The 12,527-nt window shown below is 42.6% G+C and overlaps 1 pseudogene; it reads left to right on the forward strand.

Moving 5' to 3' along the window:
- Positions 1-8,138: 8,138 nt before the first annotated feature.
- Positions 8,139-9,551, forward strand: LOC102977852 (tubulin beta chain-like; annotated as a pseudogene).
- Positions 9,552-12,527: the final 2,976 nt, after the last annotated feature.

Here is a 12,527-nt window from a genome sequence, read left to right on the forward strand (position 1 = left end):
TTGTAGTGCTCACCCATATCTGGTCCTCCTATTCTTATCAGCACACTGGAGGATTCCACTTGAAGTTAGATGGGATCTTGTGACTACTTCTAACCAATGGGCTGTGAGTGGTAATAATGTGAGTTGCTTCTGGGCCCAAGTATTTATTTAGCAGTATAATTCTCCAGTCTGTCTTCCCCTGTTGCATTGACCAAGCTGGCTGAGTATCCCATCATGTGTAGGTACAGGATAATGGCATTTCCATCAGCCTGAATGCTGGAGGACAGTGCCTTGGAATGTTACCGGATCTATATTTCCCATACAGCATGTGTAAGAAATCAACTTTTGTTAAACCACTGAGGTTTTTGAATTGTTTAAAACAAATTTGTAACCTGTTCCATCCTGACTGATACAAAGCTGCATGTCTAAAGCTCAGGAATGATATCTGGGCTATACATGGAGATTGGGAATCACTGATATATAGGTGTAACTGAAGCCATGGAAATGTACGTGACCACCCAGGGAGGCTGAGTAGAATGGAAGAGAAATGGGCTGAGGACAGGAACAGGAACTCCAGAATTTAAGGGCAAGGTAGAGGAAGCTAAGCCTAGGAAGAAGAATTAGAAAGATTTGTCAGAGAGATAGGAAGAAAGAAAAGAGGAGTGAGGTGTCATGGGAATGAAGTGAGGAGAGTTTCCAGACTGCCAAACATGCAAATGATTTGGCAGCAAGGAGGTGTTTAGAGGTCTGGGTGAGACCATTTTCAGAGGAGGACTGACCTGTAGAATCTAAGTTAACTTTGAACCAGTGATTGGGAAGCATGATAGTTAATTTTCTGTGTCAACTTGACTGGGCTAAGGGATACCTATAAAGCTGGTAAAACCTTATTTCTGGGTGTGTCTGTGAGGGTGTTTATGGGAGATATTTACATTGGACTCAGTAGACTAAGTAAAGACATCCACCCTCGCCAATGTAGGTGGGAATCATGCGACCCACTGAGGACTCAAATAGATCAAAAAGGTGGAGCAAGGGCTAATTTGCTATCTGTTCTTGAGCTGGGACATCCATATTCTCCTGCAGTCAGTCACTGGAGCTCCTGGTTCTCGGGCTTTCAGACTCTGGGGCTTACACCCGTGCCTTCCCTCCCCTTCTCCCAGATTCTCAGACCTTTGGACTCTGATTGAATTATACCACCCACTCTCCTGGTTCTCTGTATTCCAGATGGCAGATTGTAGAACTTACCTGCATCCATAGTCACGTGAGGTAATTCCCATAATCTCTTATCTGTCTATCTATCTATCTATCTATCTGTCTATCTATCTATATTGGTTCTGTTTCTCTGGAGAACGCTGTTTAATATTGGAAGTGAGCATGGCAAGAAAGTAAATGTGGGCTATACATTTAGGAAGATTAATTTCAAGTGGAAAGAAAGGGGGGTTGAGAAAAAAAAAGAGGGAGAAAAAGAATGTCATTTCACTAGCTAGAGAAGGATGTAGGGAGGGAGAAGTTGATGATACCATAGTTATTGCTCATATAGGCCTGCTGGCATTGAGTTTGGGGCAGTAGTCCAATGTGGCCCTGAAAGGTTTCCATGGTGAACACTCCTGAACCAAGAGGGAGGCTTAGTAGCTGGGAGGAGTCTACACAGAGGACTGATCTTTATCAAAAAGATGATCCCTAAGAAGGAGCCAGGGATCTGTCTGCCATGAGAGTAGTACCGAGGATTTAAGGTCATGGGTTGAGAGCCAGGAAGCAGGGTCAACAATGAGCTCTCTACGCACCAAACTGAAGAGCTGCTGGGTCATACAGTTTTCAAACTGGGACAAGTCAGCCTGTGGAGGGAGGACTACAAGGGCTGAAATCACAAAGCTTAACAAATAGGAGCAAGGGGTGAGCCTGGAACCTAACTGATGATGTATGAGTCAGAGAACAGATCAAGAAGTGGGCCAGGTAGGGCCAGGAGGGGCAAGTGAGGAATGGCTCCTCCCTTTTTGGCTCTTAAGGTCCTGGCTCCAGGTGTTATGGCACAAGTTAAAGGCGCGCAGCAGGACTGTGGAAACTGAGGACTCCGATATAGCTCTGGCATTGCCCTATAAATTAGAACATTTCCCTCAAATGTTAAAAATTTCCAAAATAATACATAATGTAAAAATTGCTTTAAATTTTGGCCAAATTAATAATAGAAATTAGGTAGATATTCTGACTAGACCACAAGCCCCATAAGGGCAGGGCTTTTGTCCATCGGATTCATCCCTGTATCCTTAATGCTAGGAATAGTATCTGGCTACAAGTAGGTGATCAATAAATGCTGAATGAATTAGCAGCGTGGGTGAATCAGCTTCAATGAAGAAAGGGGATTTGAGGAAGCAGTGTGAAGAGAAAATGGACCAAGATGCTGAGAGATAAACTAGCTTAGAAACAGCAATAGCAAAGCTTTCAGATGGATGTCGTGGAAGAAGGTAGAATTTAAGATCAAGAACAGGGAACTGTAGGAATTGTAGCATCTTCTAGAACAGCTGAGAGCCAGGAATGACAATAGCAGCCTAAAGCAGACCAGAGAGAACACAAAAAGGAGATGATTCAGCTAAAGCAAAAAGAAATACCCAACATCCATTCCCTCTCCCAGTAAACTTTGCGTATTTCAAGTACCATCACTGGATGGTCATATAGGTCTTTAACAACGATCTGGAGTTCCAGGTTTGGTGATCTTAAAGAAGAACGTTCTCAAGTAGGAAGTCTTTTTTTTAATATATAAATTTATTTATTTACTCATTTATTTTAATTTTTGGCTGCATTGGGTCTTTGCCGTTGCACGCGGGTTTTCTCTCGTTGCTGAGAGCCGGGGCTACTCTCTGTTGTGGTGCGCAGGCTTCTCATTGTGGTGGCCTCTCTTGTTGTGGAGCACGGGCTCTAGGCGCGCTGGCTGCAGTAGTTGCGGCTTGCGGGCTCTAAAGCGCAGGCTCAGTAGTTGTGGCGCACGGGCTTAGCTGCTCCACAGCATGTGGGATCTTCCCGGACCAGGGCTCGAACCCGTGTCCCCTGCATTGGCAGGCGGACTCTCAACCACTGTGCCACCAGGGAAGCCCCTCAAGTAGGAAGTCTTAAACTGAGGAAGAGAGGGAACAGATTGTATTGACAAATGAGTGGCTGCACACGTGTCGTACCAACACTAGCCGTGCTTGACAGACTTCGATGTGTCAGGCTCTTTATATACATTATTTCTAATCCCTTCGGCAGTCCTCCAAGGTGAATGTTATTATCTCTGTTATACAGATGGAGAAACTGTGAGGCTCAGAAGGAATAAGTACCTTGCCTCGGGGCCTGCACTAAGAAGTGGTGGAGCTGAGATTCTCAACCACTGTGTTGGGCTCCTGCCTTACACCCAGACAGTTCTCCCACGAAGAAGGAACAGCAATAGCTGGAACCACCTCGTGGCTTTACCTTGTACAGGTTGCTAGGGGATCAGCAATCCAAGATTATGGCTATGATTGTCACAGTTGAACTTCTACTTACTTCTGAAAACACAGGGGTCTTGTGGGGTAATGTCAGAGGATGGGGGAGCAAATACCAGGTTAAATCACCATGATTTCTGGACTCATCCCCAAGAGAGGCTTTCCCTACACAGCAGAGGACACTGGTGCCACATGGCACACAAAAAAGAAAATGGTTGAAGAAGTACTATTAATCAAGAGCCCTATGCATCCACTTTGTAGAGTTGTCATGAGGTTTAAATGAGTTAATACAAGTAAAGCATTTATTGGGTTAGCCAAAAAGTTCGTTCATTTTTTTCCATAAGATGACTCTAGTAGCCCTTAGTTGTCTTTAACTTCATTCGAAGCAATTTTGGTGGTTGTATTGTGTCAGCTGTCATATCGGCATGCATCAAAAAAGAAGCTTATCAAAATTGGTGAATTTTCGTGTAGACATTTTAATATTGAAGATGGAAGAAAAAAAGCAACATTTTTGGCATATTATGCTTTATTATTTCAAGAAAGGTAAAAACGCAACTGAAACGCACAAAAAAAGATTTGTGTAGTGTATGGAGAAGGTGCTTTGGCTGATCAAACGTGTCAAAAGTGGTTTGTGAAGTTTCGCGCTGGAGACTTCTCTCTGGACAATGCTCCACGGTCGGGTAGACCAGTTGAAGTTGATAGCGATCAAATCGAGACATTAATTGAGAACAATCAATGTTATACCACGCAGGAGATGGCCGACATACTCAAAATATCCAAGTCAAGCGTTGAAAATCATTTACACCAGCTTGGTTATGAGAATCGCTTTGATGTTTGGGTTCCACATAAGTTAAGCGAAAAAAACCTTCTTGACCGTATTTCCACATGCGATTCTTTACTTAAACGTAACAAAAACGTTCCAGTTTTTAAAACAAATTGTGACAGGCAATGAAATGTGGATACGGTACAATAATGTGGAACGGAAGAGATGTGGGGCAAGTGAAATGAACCACCACCAACCACACCAAAGGCCAGTCTTCATCCAAAAAAGGTGATGTTGTGTATATGGTGGGATTGGAAGGGAGTCCTCTATTATGAGCTCCTTCCGGAAAACCAAACGATTAATTCCAACAAGTACTGCTCCCAATTAGACCAACTGAAAGCAGCACTCGATGAAAAGCGTCTGGAATTAGTCAACAGAAAACACATAATCTTCCATCAGGATAACACAAGACCGCATGTTTCTTTGATGACCAGACAAAAACGGTTGCAGCTTGGCTGTGAAGTTCTGATTCATCCGCCGTATTCACCAGACGTTGCACCTTCGGATTTCCATTTATTTCGGTCTTTACAAAATTCCCTTAATGGAAAAAATTTCAATTCCATGGAAGAGTGTAAAAGGCACCTGGAACAGTTCTTTGCTCAAAAATATACAAAGTTTTGGGAAGATGGAATTAATGAAGTTGCCTGAAAAATGGCAGAAGGTAGTGAAACAAAAGGGTGAATATGTTGTTCAATAAATTTCCTGGTGAAAATGAAAAATGTGTCATATTTTTACTTTAAAACCGAACGAACTTTTTGGCCAACCCAATAGAACAGTGCCTGGCACACAGTAAGCCCCCAATAAATGTTAGCGGTTGTCATTGTCACCACCATCATCATCATCATCATTGCCAACCAAGCACAAACTGAGCAAGTCTGTACTGAACGTACATTTTTTCACTTGGCATCTCCAGCAAGGGTCCTGACTGACAGCAGCAGAGGCTTCTTCACAAGGTGAGGAAGTGCCTGGGGCGATAGGAGGAAAACCGTGAAAACAGTGGCACTGCACCCAAGTAGAAGTGTTGGAGTGAAGCAGCAGAGAGTTCTTGTGGAGACTGAGGATATCTCTGTGGTCCTGATACTAGGAGCTTGCTGTGCAATCTTGGGCAAAACATTCACCCTCTCTGAACATCAGTTTTTTCATCCATATGTTGGAGATAGTTATGGTTGGCGGTTAGAATTCTCTCTGCCCCTTGAAAATCTATGATATAATTATATTAGGTGTAGATCACAGCAAGATGGATTTGATAACCAAATATGATACACTCCTTATAATGGAAACTGCCAAAATCATTTGAACTATTGATTTATAAAGATGGTTTTGTCAAAGAGCTTGAGAAGGAGAATCAAAGAAAAAAACAAGTAATTACAATGTATTGCATTTCAAAAATGTTATATATGTGGAATAATAATACAACATATAACCTTTTGGGACTGGCTTTTTTGACTAAGCATAATGCCCTGGAGATTCATCCAAGACGTTGTATGTATTGCTGAATAGTATTCCATGGTATGGATGTACCACAGTTTGTTTGTCTATTCATTTGGTGGAGGGTATTTGGGTTTTCAGTTTGGGATTTTACAAATAAAGCTGCTATGAACATTTGCATACATGTTTTTGTGTGAACTTAAATTTTCACTTATTTTGGGGTAAATATCCACAGCTGCAATTGCTGGGCTGTATGGTAGCTGCATGGTTAGTTGTTTTTGTTTTTGTTTTTTTTTTTGAGTGGTTAGATTTGTAGAGTTTAATTTTAATATTTTTGAAAAAAAATTTAAATTGAGGTAACATTGGTTTATAACTTTATATGTTTCATGTGTAGGCGTGTTTAGTTTTATAAGAAACTGCCAATATTTTATTCCAGCATGGCTGTATCATATTACATTCATATCATCAATGGATGAGTGATCCAATTTCTCCACATCCTTGCCACCATTTCGTGTTGTCACTTTAAAAAATTTTAGCTATTCTGATAGGTGTTTAGTGACATCTCAGTGTGGTTTTAATTTGTATTTCCCTGATGGTTAATGATGTCGAACATATTTTTATGGGTTTATTTGTCATCTTTATATCCTCTTCCCTGAAATGTCTCTTCATATCTTTTGCCCATTTGTATATCCTGGAGAACAGATTAGTGGCTGCCAGGGGTTAGGGATGGGGTGGGGTGGGTGGAGGAGGAAGGTGAGTGTGGTTGTAAATGACCAACACAAGAGATCCTTGTGGTGATGGAACCAGTCTGTGTCTTGACTGTAGTGATTGTCACAAGAACCTACAAATTGATAAAATTACATAGAACTGAATACTCATGTACACACACACATGCGTGTACACACAAATGAGTACAAGTAAAATTGGGGAAATCTGAATAAGATAGGTAGACTATATCAATATCAGTATTCTGGTTGTGATATTGTACTATAGTTCTTCAAAACATTACCATCGGGGGCACTGGGCAAAATACATGGTATCTTTCTGTATTATTTATTACAACTGCATGTGAATCTACAATTATCTCAATAAAATTTTCAATTAAAAATTTAATTGGAGGCAGTATCTGTATTAAATGCCTTGCTCATTTGTTCCATAAGACATCACCCTCTTACTATTAATAAGAACCCGGTAGATAGATTTTTTTCAGTGGATTGGGATCATTTGACCTAGCCTAAACAGAGATGAAAGGAATAAGTAGAGTGTAGGTAACCATCTGTAATAGTTTAGGAGATCTTAGGCACCATTAATGATTAATTAATCACATAATTTGCTTAAGGTCTGTCTTCTTATGTAGCTTTTTGTATGCAAAGCCCATGTCTGCATATTTTACTTATTTATTGCCTGGCTACACGCTAGTAGATGCTCAATAAATATACTAGCTGGATGAATGAATGAATGAAAGAATGAATGGATGAATGAATGTTGTCCCAGAGAAATTTGTCAAATGCAAATGCGAACTTCCAGAGGACAGTGGAGCACAAGATTAGCAATTACAATGAGACCAAGTTTATTCGGCGCCAACATGACTAGCTTTCATTTCTCTCAGATCATAAAACTAAAATATACTCACTGTAGACAATGTGAAAAACACAAAAAATATAAAGTCGTAAATAAATGATTTAATAATTTCACCACTAAGAATTACTTGTTAATGCTTTGGCTTTTTCCCTTCCAGTCTTATATATGTATATTGCATACATGCGTACACATGTACACACACCTGTACACACATGTTTTCTCTTTTGTGAACTGCTGTACCTGACCTTGATCTCTCTTTCCATTGGGGTCAGAGTGTTTTTTTTTTCGATTTGTATTCGCTCTTTATATATTAAGGATAACTACTTTTTGCCACATCTGTTATTAATCATTTTCTCAGTTTATTATTTGCATTTTAATTTCGTTTATGATCGTGGGCATTCAGGAGTGTAAGATTTGCATTCAGGCAATGTATGGCTGTTTTTCTGAAAGAGGCAGTGCATCAGAGAGTGTAGCTTTGAGTTGGAAATTGGACTCTGCCAATTGTTAGCTGGGTGAACCTGGGCGACCCTGGGCAACTAAATTACCTTATATTTCTAAGACTCGGTTTCATTACCTGTAAAATATGGATAATGATACCTAAATTATAGTTTGTCAGGGCTAGAAATAATGTCCTCATCAATAACATGGGGAATATACAGTCTCTACTTGATAGCTTTGATATGAGAGATTCAATGAGATAATGCATACAAAAGGTTAGCACAGCTCTCAGAACCTCCCTGCCTCTGCGTTTGGACCTCGCTGCTCCAGCCTCCAGGCCCCGTCCCATCCTTCCAGCCTGCGACCAGCAGCAGAGAAAAACTAATTACATATCATTTTCTCACCCCATACATAACTTTGAGGTGAGCAAAAAGATTACAATAAATTTTAAAATGAGGGAAATTGTGCACATCCAGGCCAGTCAGTGTGGCAGTCAGATCAGTGCCAAGTTCTGGGAGGTGATCAGTGATGAACATGTCACTGAACCCACTGTCACCTATCATGGGGATAGTGACCTGCAGCTGGACCGCATCTCCGTGTACTACAGTGAAGCCATAGGTGGCAAATATATTCCTCGTGCTATCTTGGTGGATCTAGAACCTGGGACCGTGGACTCTGTTCGCTCAGGTCCTTTTGGTCAGATCTTCAGACCAGACAACTTTGTTCTTGGTCAGTCTGGGGCAGGCAACAACTGGGCCAAGGGCCACTACGCAGAGGGGGCCGAGCTGGTCGACTCGGTCGCAGCTCTCAGCCTCCTTCCTGCAGGGCTTCCAGCTGACCCACTCGCTGGGCGGGGGCACGGGCTCTGGAATGGGCACCTTGCTCATCAGCAAGATCCATGAAGAGTATCCTGACCGCAGCATGAACACCTTCAGTGTGGCGCCCTCACCCTAAGTGTCCGACACCGTGGTGGAGCCCTAGAACGCCACCCTCTCCGTCCATCAGCTGGTGGAGAACACTATGAGACCTACTGCATTGACAACGAGGCCCTTTACGACATCCGCTTCCGCACCCTGAACCTGACCATGCCCACCTACGGGGACCTGAACCACCTCGTCTCGGCCACCATGAGTGGTGTCACCACCTGCCTCCGCTTCCCTGGCCAGCTCAATGCTGACCTCCGCAAGCCGGCAGTCAACATGGTGCCCTTCCCACGTGTCCACTTTTTCATGCCTGGCTTTGCCCCTCTAACCAGCCGTGGAAGCCAGCAGTATCGGGCCCTCCCTGTGCCGGAGCTCACCCAGCAGGTCTTCGATGCCAAGAACATGATGGCTGCCTGTGACCCCGCCATGGCCGGTACCTCACCGTGGCCGCTGTCTTCCCTGGGCGGATGTCCATGAAGGAGGTGGATGAGCAGATGCTCAAGGTGCAGAACAAGGACAGCAGCTACTTCGTGGCATGGATCCCCAACAATGTCAAGACGGCCATCTGCGACATCCCACCCCGTGGCCTCAAGATGGCGGTCACCTTCATTGGAAACAGCACAGCCATCCAGGAGCCGTTCAAGCACATCTCAGAGCAGTTCACTGCCATGTTCCGGTGCAAGGCCTTCCTGCACTGGTACACAGGTGAGGGCATGGATAAGATGGAGTTCACCGAGGCCGAGAGCAACATGAATGACCTCGTCTCCGAGTACCAGCAGTACCAGGATGCCACCGCAGAAGAGGAGGAGGATTTCGGTGAGGAGGCCGAAGAGGAGGCCTAAGGCTGAGTCCCCAGCACCTCAGGCTTCTCAGTCCCCTCCGCCTTCTTCCTCAACCGCCCCTTTCCTCTCCCTCACAATTTGCGTTTTCTGCCTCTGTCTTGTTCTTTCTTTTTTTGGGGGGGTGGTTGTAGAACAGTGCCTGGCACATAATAGGCGCTCAATAAATATCTGTTGCTTGTTCAATGTCTCCTCTCTCTTTCCACTCTGGGGAACCTAGATTTCTGCCATTCTGGGTAACCCTGTATTTCCTTCTGGTGCCCAGTCCTCTCATCTGTCCAGTTAACATTTCCCTCTCTGTTTTCGAGATAACCTTTCAAGAAGCTGGGTCTCATCAAATCCCATTTAAAACCATGTGCTGGTAACCCAGATAGATGACCACCATCCTAGGCCCATGTGGTAGCCCAGGGGAAAGGAAACCAAGCAGCAGGTAGAAGTCCCTACAGGGAAGGGGTGGGGTTTTGGAGAGGGGCATCCAGGCTATTGATGTCCTAGTTTCCAGATATCTCCCTGCTCCTCTCTCAGCTTCTGGGGAGGTGTTAACAGTATTATCTCCATTTTCAGTCTCCCTCCAAGGACTGTCCTGAGCTATTTCCTTTGCAAGGTTCTGACCACCACCCTGTCAAGGGGGATCCTTCCCTCTTCCACTTTACCTCCTTCTTAATGTTGGATTCCTTCCTTTCCCCTGGTCAGAAAAGGGGGTCAAGAGGAGCAAGAGATAGACTAGCCTTGGTCTCTAAGCCTCCAGAAAGCCCCTCCCCAGCTCTGTCTTTTCTTACAGAAAAAAATGAATATCAGCCCTTCTGTACCTATATGGAAAGCTATGTGCTGCCACCTAAATGTCATTCCCCAGAGAAGGGGACAGGACACCCTCCATCTTTTGGCAACATCTCATCTCTTACTTTTGCACATCTCATCTCTTACTTTTGCTATTGCCTTCCCCCCTACCCTTGGTTTTGTCCTATTCTACACTTCAGATTTCTATTGTGTTGAACTCGCTACTTTTTTTCATACTGAAAAGATGACATTGCCCCAAGAGCCAAAAATAAACGGGAATTGAAAAAAAAAAAAGTTAGCACAGTACCAGGCACATGATGTGTTCAATGTTAGCTATTATTCCTCTACTGAATTTACCCATAGGAATTCTTTTTCACTCTGCTGGAGAATACCCATCTATATTTTTTATCATATATATATATATATATATATATATATATATATTTTTTTTTTTTTTTTAACTGTTAACTAGTTTTTCCTTTGTCTCTTTAATCCATTTGGAATTTGTTTTGGAGTGATGTTGTAGCTCTCCCACCTGAATCACTAAACAATTTATTGAATGGGTATCTTTTGTTGGTTGAAATATCCCCTAGCTTTTTTGTCATTTCTGAGAATCTGAGATGTTTTGTAAACTTTGCTTCGATGTTTCTGAGAGCTGATGCATCAGAATCTGGTGTGGGCATAGATTTGTGACAAGGTCTTCACGATGGAAGTTTTTTGCAACGTTATCTCAGTAAAAATAATTGTAAATGGCACAACACATTTTCTACTCAGAAGAACTGTTTGGTAGTCGTTTGGGGTTTGGCTAAGCTAGAACCCTGCTCCCCAAAATGGACCTGCAATATCAGCATAGTGTGGGAGCTGGTTAGAAATGCAAAATCTCAGGCCCTGCTCCAGACCTGCTGAATCAGAATCGGCATTTTAGCAAGAGCACATAAAAGTCTGAGGAATACTAAGCTAGACCACACTTTAATATCTATAAAGACACACATATACACACACACACTTTTTTTTGCAAAGTAATGCGTATCATTGTATAATATTTGGAAATCCTAGTTAAGTGTAAAATAAAAATTACATAGAATCCAACCACCTATAGAGTTAGCTCCTGTGAATATTGTATTTTTCTCTAGAATTTTATTCATTATTTTTTAGATTGGCATTTCAGTGTACATAAGGCTGTGCATCCAGATAATTACCTGGCATTTCCACATGTACCAAATATTCTTTGAAATAATGGTTTTTAGTGGCTGCCTGATGATCCATCCTATGGATAAGGCTTCATTTTTCTCAGCCATAACTCCATCGTTAAACAGTCAAGTTGTTTCTATCTTTGGTATTGTTCTGTGAACATTCTTGTACATGCATTTTGAATAAATATCTGCTTAACTCCTAAAGATAGAGTCATACAGGATTAAAGAGTAGGAATGATTGTAGGAATCTTGATATATATAGACTAATGGGTGCACCAATTTACCCTTCACGGCAGTGAACAGATATGCCTGCTGTGGTATCTCTTCTGGCCAGCATTTATTTTTTTTAAGTTCTTGATTTTGAAATGATTATAGATGCATAGGAAGTTGAAAAAGTAGTACTAGAGTCCCTTGAGCCCTTCACCCAGCCTCCCAATGGTGACATCTTATATAACCATAGTACAGTATCAAAGCCAAGAAATTGACATCCATTGGTACAGTACTGTTAATTAGACTACAGATCTTATTCAGATTCTCACCAGTTTGTATGTGCACTTTTGTGTGTGTGTGTGTGTGTGTGTGTGTAGCTCTAGGCCATTTGATTCATATATAGAGTTGTGTAATCACCACCGTTGTCAGGATATGGAACTGTTCTCTCACTGCAAAGGAACTCCCTTATACGGCCCCTTTAAAGTCACGCTCATCTCCTGCTTCAGTCCCTGTCCCCTGGCAACCATTAACCTCTTCTTCATCTTTATGGTTTTGTCATTTCAAGGGTGTTATACAAATGCAAGCATACAGTATGTAACCTTTTGAAATTGGCTTTTTTTCACTCAGAATGATGCACTTGAGATCCATTCAAGTTAATGCATGTATCGATATTTCATTGCTTTTTATTGCTGAGTAGTATTCCATTATGGGTATGTAACAGAGTTTGTACCAGGGATATTTTGGTTGCTTCCACTTTTTTTTTTTTTTTTTTTTTTTTGTGGTATGCGGGCCTCCCTCTGCTGCGGCCTCTCCCGTTGCGGAGCACAGGCTCCGGACGCGCAGGCCCAGCGGCCATGGCTCACGGGCCCAGCCGCTCCGCGGCA

This window comes from Physeter macrocephalus, chromosome 21 (genome assembly GCF_002837175.3).
Source record: "Physeter macrocephalus isolate SW-GA chromosome 21, ASM283717v5, whole genome shotgun sequence".
Lineage (NCBI taxonomy): Eukaryota > Metazoa > Chordata > Mammalia > Artiodactyla > Physeteridae > Physeter > Physeter macrocephalus.